Below are 18,646 nucleotides of genomic sequence, written 5' to 3' on the forward strand. Positions count from 1 at the left end.
ACGTAGACTTGAGGTATATTGGCACATAGGTGTTCATCGTAAAGATGATGACGATGGGGTTCCTCCTCTTCTGGTGGAACATCAGGTTCCGGTATACCTGTAAGAGAATCTTGTTCTGTACAATCATGTAATTCTGCTATCCCTTGGGCTACTGTATTTCGATGTTTCAGTGCATACTTTACCTGTAAAGGCCATCCTTGGAGAGCCAAAGTCCATGAGACTATTCGGCTATTGGATACACGACCAGTCTTGATCTTGACCATAGGAAGTGGTAAGACAGAGATGTCAGACCACAGGAGAGGGAGAGAGAGGGAGGAGATGGTGCACAGTGATGGGTGTGGAAGGAAAGACAGAAGAAATGCTTCTTATGGATAGATGGGAATAGGGGAGAAGAAAGAGGGAGGAGATGGTACACATGGATAGATGGGAAGGGAAGGGAAAGCATGGAAAAATAGATAGATTTTGAGAAGAAAGCAGAAAGTGTAAGAAAGTTAAAAGTTAATGCCAAAGATAGATGTAGTCAAAAAATCACGGAAAAATACTAAAAAATATAATAAACAGGGAGTGAAAAGGTTCTTGTTTGGTATTGAAAAAAACACTACCCTAAATAGACTGATATAAATATCAGAAAAAGCTTTACATATGTGAAGATTAGCTCAGAGACACGGAGGGGTACCACAAAAGGGGGGGGGGGAACCCCCAGACCACCTCACCACCCATCATTGCCACATCTTCCGTTTAAGCTTAAAAGTATGGAAGATGTGGCAATGATTGGGTGCTGAGGTGGTCAGGGGTTCTCCCCTTTTGTGGTACCCCTTTGTGTCTCTGAGCTAATCTTCACATATGTAAAGCCTTTTCTGATATTTAAAGATAGATGTAGGGCAGAAAGTGAAGAAGGAGAGAAAACCAACAAATGGATAAGAAGGCCCTGGAAACACAATTAAGAGCACAGACTGAAGGAAGTGCAACCAAAGCCTGGAAAAAGAGGATTCGAAAAATAAAATCACCAGACAATAAAGGTAGGGACAATGATTTTATTTTCAATTTAGTGACTGAAATGTGTCAAGTTTTGAGAATTGATATCTGCTGTCTATAGTTTGCACTGTTCAGGAATAAATTATTTTCTTTCTTTTTCTCTGGTGTACTGTATATAAAGTTTGGCATCTTAGAGTTTTGTTTGTGTATATTAGTACTTTTAGGGGTCCTTTTATCAAGCTGCGGTAGGGGTTTAACGTGCGTAATACCGTACATTAAACCGCCTACCGAGTTAGCCGCTAACACCTGCATTGAGCAAGCGTTAGTTTTTTAGCCGGCCGCGGGGGTTAGCGTGTGATAAAATGTCCGACGCGCTGACCCCACTAGCGCGGCTTGATAAAAGGACCCCTTAGTTTGTGGTCCTGTATTTGTATAGGGGTTATCTGTTTTCTGCATGTGTGACCAAGGCCAGCTGTTCTGGTATGAATGAATGTTGAGAAGCGTACAGTGTTAATTTTGTGGTTAAGCATTATGTATTGTTAATAAGATTATATTGTGTGTGTGTATATTACATTACATTAGGGATTTCTATTCCGCCATTACCTTGCAGTTCAAGGCGGATTACAAAAGAATTATCCAAGATGTATTACAACAAGAACTTACAAAAAAAAATTGGTCATTTTCAAAAAGAGTGAGAAATGGGTAAGGTTATTTGTTTGGGGTAGTTGGCTTTAGTGAGAGGTGGAGTTTAAGACTTGCGGTATTATTTCTGTTTTCAGAGTTTTCTTGAAGAGTATGGTCTTTATTTCTTTTCTAAAAGTCTTGTAGTCGAGGGATGCCGTCAGTAGATTGGCGATTTGGTTATCTAGTTTGGCTGCTTGAGTGGCCAGGAGGCCATCATATAGTTTTTCTGTTTGACCTCCTTAATTGGGGGGTATGAGAATGGAGTGTGAGTTTTCCTATACATGAAAATTAATGGAATAAAGGCATTACAATTAATCTAAAAAGATTCTCATCCCTGGTTGGCTGTTCCAGCTCAGATGTTGAGGAATGGGTTGCCATACAGTGAGAGAGATTAGAGAAACTGGGCCTCTTCTCCCTTAAAAAGAGGAGACAGAGGAGACATGATCGAAACATTCAAGATACTGAAAGAATAGACTTAGTGGATAAAGACAGGTTGTTCACCCTCTCCAAGGTAGGGAGAACGAGAGGGCACTCTCTAAAGTTAAAGGGGATAGATTCTGTACAAACGTAAGGAAGTTCTTCTTCATCCAGAGAGTGGTAAAAAAAAACTGGAATGCTCTTCCGGAGGCTGTTATAGGGGAAAACACCCTTCAGGGATTCAAGACATAGTTAGACAAGTTCCTGCTGAACTGGAACGTACACAGGTAGGGCTGTCTCGGTTGGAGCGCTGCTTAAGGGGACTGCTGGGCATGATGGACCACTGGTCTGACCCAGCAGCGGCAATTCTTATGTTTTAACCTCTACTGGGGGCAGGGTCTGGGGTGGAGCTTTTGAGTACCCACAATCATTTTGAAAAGTTGATTGCTATGTTCTGAAGAACATGGAATCTCAGATATCTTCCCAGTTCCCCTCTCTCCTTTCACTGCTATAACTCTGATACTCCTTCTCCTGCTGATATTATCCTTCCATAATCTCTCCTCTCTCCCCAAGCTACTGCACTTCTTAACACCATACCACTCACTCTTTAAACCCATTGCCTCCCCCTCCCTCATATCCACTACCCTCTTCTCTGCTCTAAAAGATCCAACACTTTCTCCCTCTCATCCAGTAAGCCCCACTTTCCCTGTGTGCAGTTCACCCATGTCGCAGCAGCAGGTCCCACCATACCTTCCCTACCCTCACCCATATCTTTTTCCTCCTTCTCTTGCTCTTTGCTGGGGACATCAACCCCAATCCTGGTCCTCCCAACCATGGGCCAAACTGCAATAGCACCAACCTTATTTCTTTTCCTCTCCTCCCCGCCCTTCTCTTGTGCCCTATGGAATGCCTGCTCCGTTCCAAACAAGCTTGCCAACATCCACAACCTCTTTATCTCTCAGTCTTTCCACCTCCTCACACTAACTGAGACCTGGATGACTCTACTTCAGCTGCTGCTCTGTGTCATGGAGACTATCTTTTCTCCCACATGCCTCATCTGGTTGGTCAAGAAGGAGGCGTTGGGCTGCTATTCTCATCCTCCTGCAGATTTCAACCCCTTCTCTCACCTCGGCACTCTCCCTTTTTGAAGTCCATTCCATCTGTCTATTTGCTCCCCTACATATCCAAGTAGCAGTCATCTTCCGACCCCTCAATATATCCTACTCTTCCTTCTTCATCGACTTTGACTCCTGGCTCTCCTTCTTTCCTGAACCATCATCCCCTTCCCTCATTTTTGACGACCAACATCCATGTTGTTGACCCCTCCAACTCTTACACTTCCAGGTTCCTTGCCCTAATATCCTCATTCAATCATGTCGCAACCCGGGCTCCTGGTAGGCGCAGCGAGCCTGGTTCACAGCGACCGATACTTCTCCCAACGCGTTCCCTCCAACTAGGGAATCCTTCAGGCTGCCTAGACACAGGCCTAGGGTGAAAACATCAGATAAATAATCAAGTAAAAGCAGGCAAGGAAAATCACACACATCCAAATAGGTCAAAAATAAAGATAAACTTTTATTCCTGACCCTGAGTCATGTTGCTCTGATATTATCAGTATGCTGTAATACTTTCCAACACATTCTTTCAGAAACCAAAACATACAATGCTGGGCCAACCTGGCCACACTGGCTTCACAAACATTAGAATGATTCTTATTTCAAAAATCAAAAGAGAAAAAGCCCACAAAACCAGAATTGTGGCTGGACTTCAGTCTCTGCAATTCAGTCCTCTTCACCAGCTTTAAAAGGGTAAAGATAAGTTCAACATTACTCTCTGCATATGAAGGAACAGTAGAGAAAAATACACAAGGTTCTTGTTGCATGAAAATAACACCTTTCAAAACAAAAGTAAACTGCCAAAGTTGGAACTCTGACACAGAATGACTGCAGCTAGGGAACTTATACCAAACGGAGCTCCTCCGTGGCTGCCGTTCCCTACCGTAGCTTATCACCAGATAATTAGACTCCAGCTGTGTGGAGAGGAGCTTAAGCAAAAAGGCTCCGTAGTTTGTAAATGTTCAAGCAGTTCAAGGCCACAAACAATGTGAAAGAATTCTTCAGAGCCTGTCCATGGCTTCCAATCTCTCATTAGGAATACTTGGCATACCAATATCCATGGGTTCCCAGCTTTCCAACTGTTTCTCACTGGTGGGTTCAGACACCTCTGACATGTCCACCATCTCACAGTCTCGTCCCAGCTCTTCAGCATTCAGCTGGAGAGCTGTGTTGTGCGGCCTCTCAGGCTCACGTTCCCAGCCTTTCTGCTCCTCTCCCCCTCTGCGTCTCAGCTGCCTCGTTTTAACAGGCTCCAAACCACCCCTCCCTACTCTGAAGAGGGGGAAGGGAGAAAGTTCCCTCTGCAGCTGTGTCTGCTCAGGTGACAGCTTCCTGCTAGTTCTCTGTCCTTCTGGGAGATGTAGTTTCCTGGCTCCTGGGGTCATATGAGATCTAACAGCAGGCTTGGAAGAGTGACCTGCAGCTGGCCTGAACTCTCCCTGGCAGTCACTGTCTGTCTCAACAATCTCGGTGCAAGGAAGGTCAATGCTATCATACTCAGCTCTCCTGCAGAGGGGCTTACTGCTCTTCCTAATTAATCCTGTGACAAGCTAGGAGGAGAGCTAGATTTGTCACAATCTCCAGCTGTGCTGCACCACCCCCTACTCACCAGAATGGCTGCTGCCTGGACCTAATCCTTTCCTCCAAATGCTTGACCACCAAATTCTGCAACACCATCCTGCCCCTCTCTGACCATCATCTGCAAATGTTCACAATTCATCACCCCACCCCCAAAACCCAGCCAATCGCCACCAATACATTCAGGAACTTTCAGTCTATTGACCCTGGAGCCCTCTTCACCGCTGTCTCATCTCTCTCCTCAACTACTATATCACACAAGACTGTCAACGAAGCTGTCTTCTCCTATAACACTATTCTCTGCTCTAGATACCCTTGCTCCTCCAATTTCACACCCTGTCAGGCGTGCCAAGCCCCAACCCTGGCTGACACACCCCACACACACACACACACATCTGCTACCTGTGGTCCTGTGCCCGTTCCGCTGAACGTCTCTGGCTTAAATCCCACCCACACACTGACTTCATACACTTCAAATTCATGCTGACATCGTTTCAGTCTGCCCTCTCGCTTGCCAAACAAGATTAAACCATTTAACCACCTCTCTTGGCTCCAATCCTTGCTGTCTCTTTACCACACTAAACCCCTTACTCAAAGCACCCTCACCTCCTATCCCTCTTTCAATTTCTTCTGGTTTTCTTCCTGTCTCTCCCATCATACTTTCAGTGGATGTTACAGTGGATCCTCCTCCATGCCGTGGCTTTATTACAGCCCAGGGGCAGTTTAGGAGTTGAAGGCAGGCTGGGAGAGCAGGTAAAGGCTGCTTTATTGTGTTGGAGAGTGAGATGTGTGCAGTGAGTGATGTTCCATGTGTGGAACAAGTGTGGGTGCTGAATTCTGAGCCAGTATGAGGCAGTTAAGACCTGGATGTGACGAGAGAGGGATGCAGTTGAGTGTTAGAGCTTTGATAGGATTCTTTTGTGTCTAATTTTGGCCGGGTTTTGATTTGAGTTTGTGAGAGGAGCTGTGTGTGACAGACGTTTTTCTGAACAATTATGTGTTTTTCTTTCAAAAAGGGCTGCTATAAGAAAGCCTCAGTAAGAACTGAATGAGCTGAGCAGAAGCTATAAGGGCCCTGTTTAGTCAGATTACACTGGTAAGCCTGTTTTGGTGAGATTTTGGCACCTGAGGTGGGAAGCCAGTTCCTTATAGGAAGCTCCTGAACTAGAAGTCAGATCTTAGTTTTAATTAGCTGATGAGAGCTGTTTAAAAGCAAGTGTATCAAAATTTACTGTTCTTTACAGGGTAAAACTGTAAAAGTTTCTGTTAGCCAAGAGAAGGGCTGCTCTGCTCAGGAGACTTCTGGTGAGGGCTGCAGCTCTATTTACGAATGCTATGTTTAAACTTGGCTGTGCTACAAAGACTGAACTGGCAATGGAAGTGTCTGGCTAAGTTGTGGATGCTGGCACTGATCTGAGAAGGGGGCTGGGAGTTTCAGTTAGGGAATATTTGCTTATGTTTTTATTTGCAAGGGCTAGTTAGTGTCACGAAGGTTTCAGAAGAAGAAGGGACACACTGAGAATGCATCACTCAGGGAGTGAGAAATTGAATCTCTCTTTGTTTGAACTTATCTGTTCCTGATCTGGCTATGTTGGTTCCTGGTTCTTGTGGTGAGAAGAGTAGCCAACGCAAGACAGTGGTGATGCCTGAAAAAAAAAAGGTTGGGTTGTTTGGGTTTTTTTACAATTCATTCTTCTGTTAGTGTGCGACTTTTATTTTTGTTTAGGAACATTTGTTATTCTCTTTTTTATTTTTTGGATTGCGGGGGGTGGGGGGGGGGGAAACTGAGCCATCTTGTTTTCCTCAAAAATAAGACCTACCCTGAAAAAAAGCGCTAGCATGATTTTCGGGGTAGGTCTTAATATAAGCCCTACCTCTGAAAATAAGCCCTAGTCGTGGGCAGCAATAGCGCTAACCCCCCCCCCCCCCGACCCATCTCTCCCTCCCATCAGAACCGCAAGACAGAAATAAATACCTTATAACAAACTGGCAGTGTCGGCAGCAATCTAGACAGGCTACTTCACGGCCTTTTATCGCCCGGGCAGCAACGTGGCAGAGGAACGCCCGGGCGATAGAAGGCCATGAAGCATCCTGTCTACATTGCTGATGACACTGCCGGTTTGTTCTAAGGTATTTATTTCTGTCTCACGGTTCAGATGGGAGGGAGAGATGGGTCGGCAGAGGGGCGGGGGGGATACAAAGATGCTACATGGGGGATGGGAGGAAGGGAGGGATAGAAGCTGCAAGGGTTCTGCTGCACAAGGGATGGGAGGGAGGGAAGATGCTGCACATGTAGGGAGAGAAAGGAAATAGGAAGAATTGGGGTGGAGGAGAGGAAGGGAGAGATGATCATTGTAAATGAAAAAAATAAGACATCCCTGAAAATAAGACCTAGTGTCTTTTTTGGGCCCAAAATTAATATAAAAAATGCTTTTGCAGCCTTCACATGCTGAGGAAAGTGAGATCTTGCTTCCACCAAAAACACTTTGCCGTCCTCGTACAATCCATTATCCTCTCCAGATTGGATTATTGCAATTCCATTTACCTAAGCTTAACAAAGAAAAGCCTCCACAGACTCCAACTAATCCAGAACACCGCGGCCAAACTTATCTTCTCAAAAAGTAAATTTGACCATGTCACACCGCTCCTATCCAAACTCCACTGGCTTCCCGTTATTTCCAGGGTCTACTTTAAATGTGCCTGCCTAACCTTCAAGATCCTCCACGGTATCCTTCCTCCTTTTATCCCTCTATCCTGGAATTCCTCAAATCCAACCTCCACTAGATCCACTCAAAAATTAAAACTATCCTACCCCTCCTTAAAAGGCATCTCCCTTGTTGGTAAACTTGGCTCTTCCCTCCCTTTCAGAATCACTCAGCTCTGGAACAGTCTCCCTTCCCCTCTCCGCAATTTGAGCCCCCTTCTACCATTCCGTAAGCATCTGAAGACCTGGCTCTTCTCCAGAACGTAACCCCGTCCCGCTCCTGGCACTCTCACACCAACCTCTCTTCTCTCATACTTATATAATTCCACTGGAGTTCCGTTCCTTCCCTAACCATGTAAACCGTGTCGAGCTCCATCTGCGGAGATGATGCGGTATATAAACCCAAGATTTAGATTAGATTAGATTAGATAAGACAGTGTCTTATTTTCAGTGAAAATTGGTAAAGCTAAAGTTAATTTAGGGACAAGATACATACCTGGGTCTGGGTGATGCAGCACTCACTCCTACATTCTTGCACTTGATTATACCTGGGGAGACAAAAGTAGGAAAATGTTTGCCAAAAGCAACTTAGTTCCAGAGTAATTCTACAATTTACAAGGTTTGGGTAATTGTCCAAAGATACTTATCTGATCAGTTACACTTGCTGATGTGGCTCAGGTTGTACTGGACTGGTTGGGCCTAAAAAAGGAAAGAACACCCATATCCAGCTGGTGCAGGAGCAATTCTCTGGCGCTGCCCGCAGCCTCTCTGCACAGTTCTTTTGCTGTGGTCTGCCCAAACGGAAACAGGAAGTTGTTTCACAGTGGAGGTGGACCACAGCAAAAGAACTGTACAGAGAAGGACCCTGGCAGCACTGGAGAATTGGTGCCATGTCAGCACCCTCCTTGCAGTTTTTGAGGTGAAGGGGGCCTTGTAACCCAGCAGGGTCCTACCGCTAATTTTTGTGGGGAGGCTATGGCCCATGTGCCCCCCCCCCAATTCTGACGCCTATGACATGATTAATAGGCTAATAATTTAGTGTGTTCAAAAATTTAACGTGATTAACTGTACCTCCACTCCCTCCCAGTGCGCATCTCCCTCACTCTCTCTCTCCTTTTTTCTCTGGGCACATCTTCATACCTCACTACACACTCTAACAGCTTCTCTCCTGCTCATTCCTTTTCTGTGCCCTTTGCTGCCCTGCAGTGTAACATTGCCTTGACTGTCGCTGCACTGAAAACAGGCTGCTTCTCACCAGGCCGAAAGCCTCTCTCTCTCTCTCTCTCTCTCTCTCTCTCTCTCTCTCTCTCTCTCTGTGGCATTGGATAAACACTCCGCCTGACATAACTTGCTTATTACAAGAAGATTTGTGATATTCCCAGAAATGATCTGATAAATTACGTTGCATTATCTAGTATTATCTGCTTCTTGATTATTACCATATATATTCAAATATAAACCAAGATTTGTGGGCCAAAAAATGGGGGTCTCGGTTTATATTTTGAGCCACCTTAAATATTGGTGGTCCAGTGGTGTGGTGAGCCAAGCCGGGACAGAAGTGACCCCTCCCTCTCCCGAGGTGAGGTATTGGGTCCTGTTCCGGCTGTCAGCTGGTTATAGAAGTTCCCTTTCTTCCCTCCTACCCTCCCTGCTGTAGATTAATGCATGCCCCCTCCCTCCCTGCCTCTCTTCCTCCTTGCAAATTGAAGCAGGAACATGCGGAAGCCATTTTTTCAGCGAGACTGCGTGGGCAGGAGCGTAAGAGAATTGCTTCTGCCCTGACTCATCCAGTGATTAAGGTAGGCCTGGGGGGAAGGCCTACCTTGAATCTACAAGGAAGGGAGAGAGGGGGCACATGGTGATTCTTTAGCAGAGTGGGAGGGAGGGGGGCACGTATTGATTCTACAACAGGGAGGAAGGAGGGAAGGAAGGGGCGCATGGTAATTCTACAGCCAGCTGACAGCTGGGACAGGACCTAACACCTCATCTCAGGTGGAGGGAGGGATTGCTCCCATCCTGGTTTGGCTCACCACACCACTGGACCACCAAGATTTAAAATGTACCTGGGGGAGAGGCTAGTGCTAGGTTTGAGAGGGGCAGGTATGTGTACAGGCCAGCAGCACTTGAATATAAACTCTGTTTATATTCAAGTTAACATTTTTCCCCTAAAAAAGGGGGGACTAATGTTATGTCGGTTTATATTTGAGTACATCTGGTAGTTGTAATTGAAGTTCCCTTATAGATGTTTCTTTGTGGATATTTTTCCTTTTTATGCTTTCTTCATAGCTACAGGACTATGTTAATTATCAAAATGTCAGAGTAAATGTCTTGTGCCCTGTGTCGGTGCTGTTAATGGGTTTCTAAACTTAGAAATAAATTTAACGAAGATAAATCTATCTTACCTTTCTGTTTCTGGACTTGCATTTTCGGTTGGAAAGTTCATTCATATGTAAGATAGCATTGTGATTAAGATACCTGCCTCAGTATAAACAACTGATGCTTTATATGTTCTGGCAGATGTCAAATGAAATGGTAAGGGTGTGATTACATAGATTGCTTTTTTCACTGGGAATGGCCATAAGAGAAATCTGTGATGCAACTAAAATTATAAAGGAAAAATGCTTCGGTACCTGAATAAATTCATTTAAACCATTCTGAGCTCCTTGGGAGAACGATATAGAAAACTGAATAAATAAATACATTTAAGAGGGAAAATTTGACTTTGCCTACTTTCTAAAAGAAGCCAATAGTAGAGATGTGTAGCTAGAAAATTTTCCTGTACCATTTACAGGAATTTTTTTGAGGCGTTGAGTGGTGGGGCTGAGACTCATGAAATAGTTTAAAATTAAATACTTTAAGAAGTTGTGAAGAGCTCAGAGTACTCGAAATATAATTACAGATTCTATTCTCTGTGCAAAGATTTATACTATACACTGAACACATATATTTTTTGGCATTCTCATTCTGAAAACTCATTTATCTAATGAAAAGAAAGGATTGGAAACAATTTGTAAGAGAATAAGAGGATATCCCAACAATGATCTGTCTCTTATACAAACAAATTCCTGTAGAAATAGCATTATCAGAATAATGAGATAACGGAAGTTAGTGGAGAAGCTGCAGTTGCAATGGAAGATGATAACCTTTTAAGACATAGCATTAAAATTATTTTATTAATATCTATTTTGTAGGTCTTAACTTTATTTTGTAATACTTTCACTGCCTGTTATGGTATGGACCACTTTCAGTGCCTTAATTCACACTAACAAATGCAATCAATTTCACAGGTGTGCTTTTTGTGTCCTTTTTAATATTTCTCTACATGAAATGAGCCTAACAGAAAAGCAGTAATTTGTAAGCACATTTTACAATGTTTCTGAACAACGCAGGCAAGGAGCTATTCTTTCTAAGATAAAATGCCATGCACTTTTTTTTCTATTGATTGCCTTCATTTTGGTATAAATGCACATATGGTCCCATAAATTCCTGTGCAGTGTGGTTAAAAAATAAAATACTTGGTATGGTAACTAAGATGCCCTGTATTTCTTAGGGGTCTAGCACATTTGGCACTTTCTCTTAAGAGGGTAAGTACAAGAAAGAAAAAGTCAGGAGAAAGAATTTTAGATACCATACAGAAGCAGGGGACAATATAAAGGCAAAATCTTTTGTATAAATTGTTGAATTCACCAATGCATGTGCTTGCTTATTATCAACAGATATGTGATATTCACAGAAATGATCTGACCAGGCTTCACTCACTGCCCAGGCCCTTCCCTACAAACAGGAAGCAGGTTTCATTCCTCTGTCCCCTCAGTGCCCTCTGCTGACAGAAAAGGAGGATAGTCTGAATTTGTTTAATCTTAAATATTCCAAATATGTAATGTCATCACAGGGTGCCAATGAAAAAGCAGTGAGATTTTTTTTTTTAGCTGCATCCTTCCAAAAAATAGAAAAAAGGCATTAAAGATGGATTTTTAAAAAAATAACCCCCACCCCCCCCAACAAACCGCACGTTACTTTTTTCAGCTCCTGCTGGAAAGTGTTGGCCTTTCAATTCTGGGATCTGTGACATGCTGGAAGGGCCTGAAAGGGGAGTATGGTAAAGCCTTTGCAGTGCTGCTTTTTGTGCAGAGACCTCGTTTCCAGCTGCTATGAGTGTGGCATTATTTCACTGCTACTAAATACGTCTGAAAATCAAAAAGGGTTGGTTGGGGTTTTTTTTATTTTATTCTGCTGTCTTTGCAGCTATTGTTAATAGCGATGTTGCATATACTTAAAAAGGAAATAGAAAAGTGCAGATTCGATTATTGGGTCAAGTGCTCCTTCGGGAGCAGCCATACAACATTTCTAGTAACAAGCAACTGACATTGTCTGGGATATGTGTTGCATCTGGCAGTACTGATGCAAACAAGGCTTGACTCAGCGTTCACCAGCCAGGTGTGACTGCATCATTTTGTCATGTCTGTGGGAGACTGCTGCTCGTTTCCTTCAGCCTGCCTACACGGTCACCATGGCAACTAATCATTCCTGCCAAACACCCGGTCCCTTGGGTCTTTATGTGCCAAACAGAACTGCACATTCTCAATACAGTCTCCAGTTACAGAGATTTTTAAGCTCTGAAAGGTTAATTCTGCTTATGTAAATAACTAGATGAATGAATACTTCTGAGCCCTCCTGTCATCAAGATAGAGCCTGCTCATCAAATCTTGCAATGCCGGTTTATGCTGCTCTCTAACCAGCCAGCAGGTGTCACCAGAAGAGCTGTGCTGCAACTCACTTCTCCCAAGGGCAGGGGTCAGATATAATTCTATCAGGATCAATAATTCTAATTACCGTGATATTCAAAATCTTGTGTGGTAACAGAACCCTTTTAAATTTCAGCATGAACTAATGAAATTAATGCATCTACACAGTAAAGACCTGAATGGTCCATCCAGTCCGCCCAATAGTCGCACTCATTATACATTCATGTTTAAATTGTATTTTCTTTAACAGACAATAAACCATAGCAGTCCGCCCAGTACTGTATTTAGGTTCCCACTGGTGGAGTTGCCATCGAAGCTCGCTCCAGCCTATCCTAATCATCCTGTCATTGGAGCTTCTATCAAAGCCCTCCCCAGCTCATCCAAAACCAAATCACCATATATGGGACATAGACTGTGTAAGATTGCCCAGTACCAGTCTTAGTTTGTTTTATATCATTCATTTTCTAATTAGAGATCCTCTGTTTTCATCCCATGCTTTTTTTAATTCATCTCCACCACCTCCATCGGAAGGGCATTCCAGGCATCCACCATCCTCTCCATGATAAATAATTTCCTTACATTACTCCTGTCACCCCGCAACCTCAATTCATGCCTTCTAGTTTTACCATTTTCCTTTCTCTGGAAAAGATTTGGTTCTATATTAATATATTTCAAGTATTTAAATGTCTGTATCATCCCTCTCCTGAATAGAGTATACATATTCAGGTCTTCCAATCTTTTGGCGCAAGCCCCATACCATTTTTATTGCTTTTCTCTGGACCACTTCAAGTCTTTTTACATCCTTAGCCAGATACAACCTCCAAAACTTCTCCAGGTGCATTAGATAAATTGTGAGCCCACTGGGACAGATAGAGAAAATGCTTGAAGCACCTGTATGTAAACTGATTTGAGTGTGGTTGTAAAACTACAATAAAGCGGTTTGTATGCTAGGTGCCATCGACTCGTGTTCGAATCCTAGTGACTTGATGAATTGCAGATCTAAAAATACATCGGTTTTGTACTAGTCTGGAAAGGTCAGAGAAGAGCGACTAAAATGGTTAAGGGGCTGGAGGAGTTGTCGTACAGTGAGAGATTAGAGAAATTGGGCCTCTTCTCCCTTGAAAAGAGGAGACTGAGAGGGGACATGATCAAAACATTCAATATAATGAAGGGAATAGACTTAGTAGATAAAGACAGGTTGTTCACCCTCTCCAAGATAGAGAGAACGAGAGGGCACTCTCAAAAGTTAAAAGGGGATAGATTTTGTACAAACATAAGGAAGTTCTTCTTCATCCAGAGAGTGGTAAAAAACTGGAACACTCTTCCGGAGGCTGTTATAGGGGAAAACACCCTCCAGGGATTCAAGACATAGTTAGACAAATTCCTGCTGAACCAGAACATACACAGGTAAGTCTAGTCTCAAGGCATTGGTCTTTGACCTAAGGGCCGCCGCATGAGCGGACTGCTGGGCACAATGGAGCACTGGTCTGACCCAACAGCGGCAATTCTTATATTCTTATGCTGTGTGGGGGAAAAGAGGGAAATAAGCAAGAATTCAAAGGGAGAGGGAAGATTTGAGTGTGTGTGAAACTGAAGATAGAAAGAAGGCTGGAAAATGCAGGAAAGAGGTTTTATCTGAATGATGAGTATGTGCCTGCATGGGTAGAGATGTATGAGGTGTGAAAAGGCTGGAGGAGAAGAGAAGGAGAAAGAGACAGAAAATAGGGGAGAAGGTTTCTGATGTTTTCCAGTATCTTTCTGTGACAATGTCTCTTGATTGGCAATAACTACCTGTCGGCTGGAGCCATTCTATGCCCTAAGCCTTGGACCTTAGTTGAAACTGTGGATCCTCCCAGCATTCTATCAGGGTTTTTGTCGATCTTTAGCACTGGTAATATTCTAATGTCTTTTCTGAGACTGAATGACCAGGAGCCCTAAGGTTTACCTGCACTAACATTCCAGGTTCAGATCTGTTTAATATAATCTCCCATAGGCCTTTGCTGACATTGGTTAGGCCAACATAAAATGATGCTGACAACCAGCACTCAGCAGTGCAAGGCTGACAATAATGATGACTTTTTTTTTTTACTTTGTATTTTTACTGTTTTCTGTTTGTTTGTTTTTTAATTGTATCTTGCTTCCTTTTAAAGCAGCTGACAATACCTGCTTTGAGGATCTCATGTATACTTCTGGCTGCATTAAGGGAGAGCAAATAGCTTTCAAAAGTTTTAAACTTCTTGCTGTCACTTGTAGTATTCTCTTTAGAGGAATAAAAGCAAGCCTTTCTTTCCCTTGTTTCTACATCTTTTGGTACCAGCCAGATACAAATTAGTTTTTTCTCATAGTCACCTCTACCTCAATTAAATGTACCAACAATAAGTTTAATTGCCTTAACAGAATCTCGTAATAGTGTGAATTGACTATCAAATAATTCATTAGCTTATTTAAGCTTTCAAATCAGTTAATCATTCATCTAGCTCCAAAGAACGTTTAATATGGAAATCTATTTACTGATGAACTTCATGCCTTCCTTGTATACCACAGAGTGTCAATACATATATGAAGATTCCCTACGATACTGAGGAAGGAAATTTGACTGCAACTAACAAGTCATTTCTTTTATATAGGGGCCTTTACTCTTAAACATGAGCATTGTAAACTGTTGTAAACTTCTTTGAGGGTCCTCCATATGGGTGCTATATCAAATTTTTAATACACTTGAAACTATGTATCAGTAGCTATATTCTCCCTTCCATCACACTCTTCCAAAACAGAAATTTCAGGATTCAGAGACTCAAATATTTAGCCTTGTTCTCTAATCGGGCATTATTGAGCCCACAGTGGTTAGTGTTTGTCATATGCAGATCACTTTAGGCATTTCTGGACCTCGATGTTCAGTGCTAGACCCTGAGGGGAAGATTCTCAAAACTTTAATGTGGTCACTAAACCAGTTCCAGATGATTTAGAGTTTATGTATTTTAGCGGCGGATTATCAAAACAGCTTACCGTGGTCTTTTCCAAGCTTCCTTGCAGTCTCCAACTCTGCCATACAAATGTATTACAACAATGCAAATAATATTTACATGAGCACCCTGAGCGATTCTCTATTATCGCCAGGTGATTCCCTAACCTGCTGTCCTACATTGGTGAGCACAATTTTCTGGCAGGTCTAAGTTGTTGTCCTAGCCTTACTTTCTAATCAGTGCCTGAGTGCTGATTGGCTTAGGTATTACCAGAAAATTTTGCCGCTATCAAGCAACCCCCACCAACATCTCCCCCCCCCCAGCAGCAGGAGAGATGCCCACTCCCTCCCACTGCTGCCATAAGCAAACCCTCTCAACCCCCCCTCCAGCAGTGGGAAGGATGCCCACTGCCTCTCACTGCAGCCTTAAGCAATCCCCCCTGGCAGCGGTGGGATGCCCACTCCCTCCCCCCCCGCCGCCATCATGCCTCCAATGACCCCCCCCCCGGCCCCCTTACCATATTTACGAAGGCCGGCTGGAGGGATGCCTAGTGCCTACTCCCTCCATCCAGCAGGTCCACCTCTGAGTCATCAGTGATGCGGAAGAGGGAAGGCCCTTAAGCAGCCTGTTCAGGGTGATGCCACTGCCGCTGTTTTGAAGGCTTTGGAGTGGAGGTATGTCAGGCTCACGGTGGGAGGGTCGGTGGGGTTCCGCTGCACGATGGAATGGGAGGGAGGGATAGAAAGACGCTGCAGAGGGAAGGCCTGGCCCCAGCGGGGAAGGACACAAAGCAGCCCGTTCAGAGTGCTGCCGCTGTTTTTAGAGGCCTCGGAGCTGCTGACAAGGGGATGGATGAGAGGCGAGGAAAAATACTGCACATGGGGAAAGGAAAGAGGAAGAATTGGGTGGAGGAGAGGAAGGGAGAGATGACTGTCAAATCAGGCAGCACTAGTGTCGGGGTGGCTTCGTGGTTCGATCTTAACTAGGGCTTATTTTGGGGTAGGGCTTATAGTAGGAGCATCTTTAAAAATCACGCTAGGGCTTATTTTCAGGGTAGGTCTTATTTTGGGGGAAACACGGTACTTTCTGTCTGCCCTTAGAAACTTGCAGAGATTTTCTTCAATTTGCATAACAAAATGGCAGTTAAATTTGAGACTGACAAGAAATCCTCTACACAAAACCTTCAATGCCACCCTGGATCCTAGTGAAATAATTCTTGCATTGCACCCATGTCAAAAGTGAGCTCATCAGCCTAGTTTAATACAATGTGTGGCTGTGTCTTCCACTCAAGTTAACACCCGCACACAAGTCCTCCCTGCATTGGTCAGTGTCTACAACCCACAGTCCACCCGCAGTAACCCTGTGGTTGCTTTCTGCATCAGCCCCTCTGTCTCTAGACTGCCTCAGTATTAACTGGATAATGCCACAACAGTCTTCCCAGATATACTGTATAGCGGCATGATCCAGATGGACTTTTCAAAACCCGGCATTTGTCCGGGTTTTTGAAAGCCCTGACAAGCTCCTGAAGCATCTGGAGGACCTCTGAGCATATGCAAATGACATCACACACATCCGTGCAAGTTCTAGACCAGCGGTTTCAAATTCAAACTCTTTGCAGTGTAATATGCAGAAAGTGAAGTTTAGATAGTTTTTCACTTTCTGCATGTTGCGCTGCTTTCAGCTGTGTACAGCTGAAATTATCAGAAGCAATTAAGGAAAGATTTATAAATTATAAAGAGTTTTTACCTCATGCAAAAGTGTGATTTAGATTCTAAAGTATCAACTGCAAGAGACAAGATTGGTGTAGTCCTCTAGGGTTTTTTTGTCATAGTTTGCTGCAAGGAGGGCAAGGTATCCCAAATGTTCTCAAGAGTCACAAAGGGCATTTTATCAGGACATAACTTGCTGACAAACTTGCAATCCTACAGAGCACAGATGCAGGAACACCATAAGTTCTGTAGAAGTTCTTACTCCTGATCAAAGTAAAACTGGCTGCCGTGCCATCGCTTTCTAGATCAACAGTTCCTGATTCAGGAACCTCTGCAGCTGCTGTAGATCCCATGCTTTGCTTCACCCCTGCTGGTTAGATGGACTATGCTAGTCTTTTTCTGCTGCATGTTACTCTGTTATATGTGGAAGTTGTAAAATTGTCACTTCCTTATGGAAGTGCCAACAACTCCAAGTGGAAGATGCCCTGTCTATGTAGTTCATTTTTTATGTGTATTTTTGTAAAATGACACCTCTCACTGCATGTGCCAGCAAATATACTCATACAGTATATTTACTCCTGGGATCTATGACAATTGGTAGGAAGACAATTTGTAGAACAAACTACATGCTTCAAAACACACGAGAAAGTTACAAAACACTCCAAAAATACTATTTTTTCTCAAAAGTTGATTGTAAGACCTAGTACTTGAGCACCCCCAATATTGATTGAAATCCTTCACTGTGTTCATGGGATGTGTCATCTGTGCTGAGTTTAGCACCCCTAATTATTTTGTAAAGTTGTCTCATGTCATAGTCCTGCCCTGGTTCTCTCAACACTGATCTCTCTAAGTTCTACTACCGACTCCCAAGGCAGTCCGAAGAAATTGACGGAGCAATGACGGATGAGATTAAACGCAACTGCAAGGGAGGCAACGCAGTTATCATGGGTGACTTCAACTATCCGGGAATAGACTGGAACCTAGGCACCTCCAGCTGCGTTAGAGAGACCAAGTTCTTGGATGCTGTAGTCGATTGCTTCCTGGAACAACTTGTCATGGAAAATACTAGAGGAAATGCAATCCTGGACTTAATTCTAAATGGCCTGCGAGGACCGGCACAAGATATAGAAGTAGAAGGGATGCTGGGAAACAGCAATCATAATATGATCCGCTTCGATCTGGACACAGGGGAGAAACATCGGTCCAAAATGACAGCCACGGCACTGAATTTCCGAAAAGGGAATTGCAAAGGGATGAGACTCATGGTAGGGAATAAGATTAAGAAGAGGATAAGCACTGTAAAAACGCTAGAGCAAGCTTGGTCCCTTTTCAAGGACATGGTCACTGAGGCGCAAAATCTATATATACCTCATATCAACAAGGGATCCAAGAGGAAAAAGAACAAAGAACCGGCGTGGCTCACTGTAGAGGTGAAAGAAGCGATCAGAGACAAGAAATCTTCGTTTAAGAAATGGAAACATAAGAACATAAGAACTGCCATCTCCGGATCAGACCTTCGGTCCATCAAGTCCGGCGATCCGCACACGCGGAGGCCCTGCCAGGTGTACACCTGGCGTAATTTATAGTCCACCATATCTTTATATGCCTCTCTTAAGGAGATATGCATCTAGTTTGCTCTTGAAGCCTAGGACGGTCGATTCCGCAATAATCTCCTCTGGGAGGGCATTCCAGGCGTCAACCACTCTCTGAGTGAAGCAGAACCTCCTGACATTAGTCCTGAAACTGTCCCCCCTTA

The sequence above is a fragment of the Geotrypetes seraphini genome, chromosome 3 (assembly GCF_902459505.1).
Source record: "Geotrypetes seraphini chromosome 3, aGeoSer1.1, whole genome shotgun sequence".
Classification (NCBI taxonomy): domain Eukaryota; kingdom Metazoa; phylum Chordata; class Amphibia; order Gymnophiona; family Dermophiidae; genus Geotrypetes; species Geotrypetes seraphini.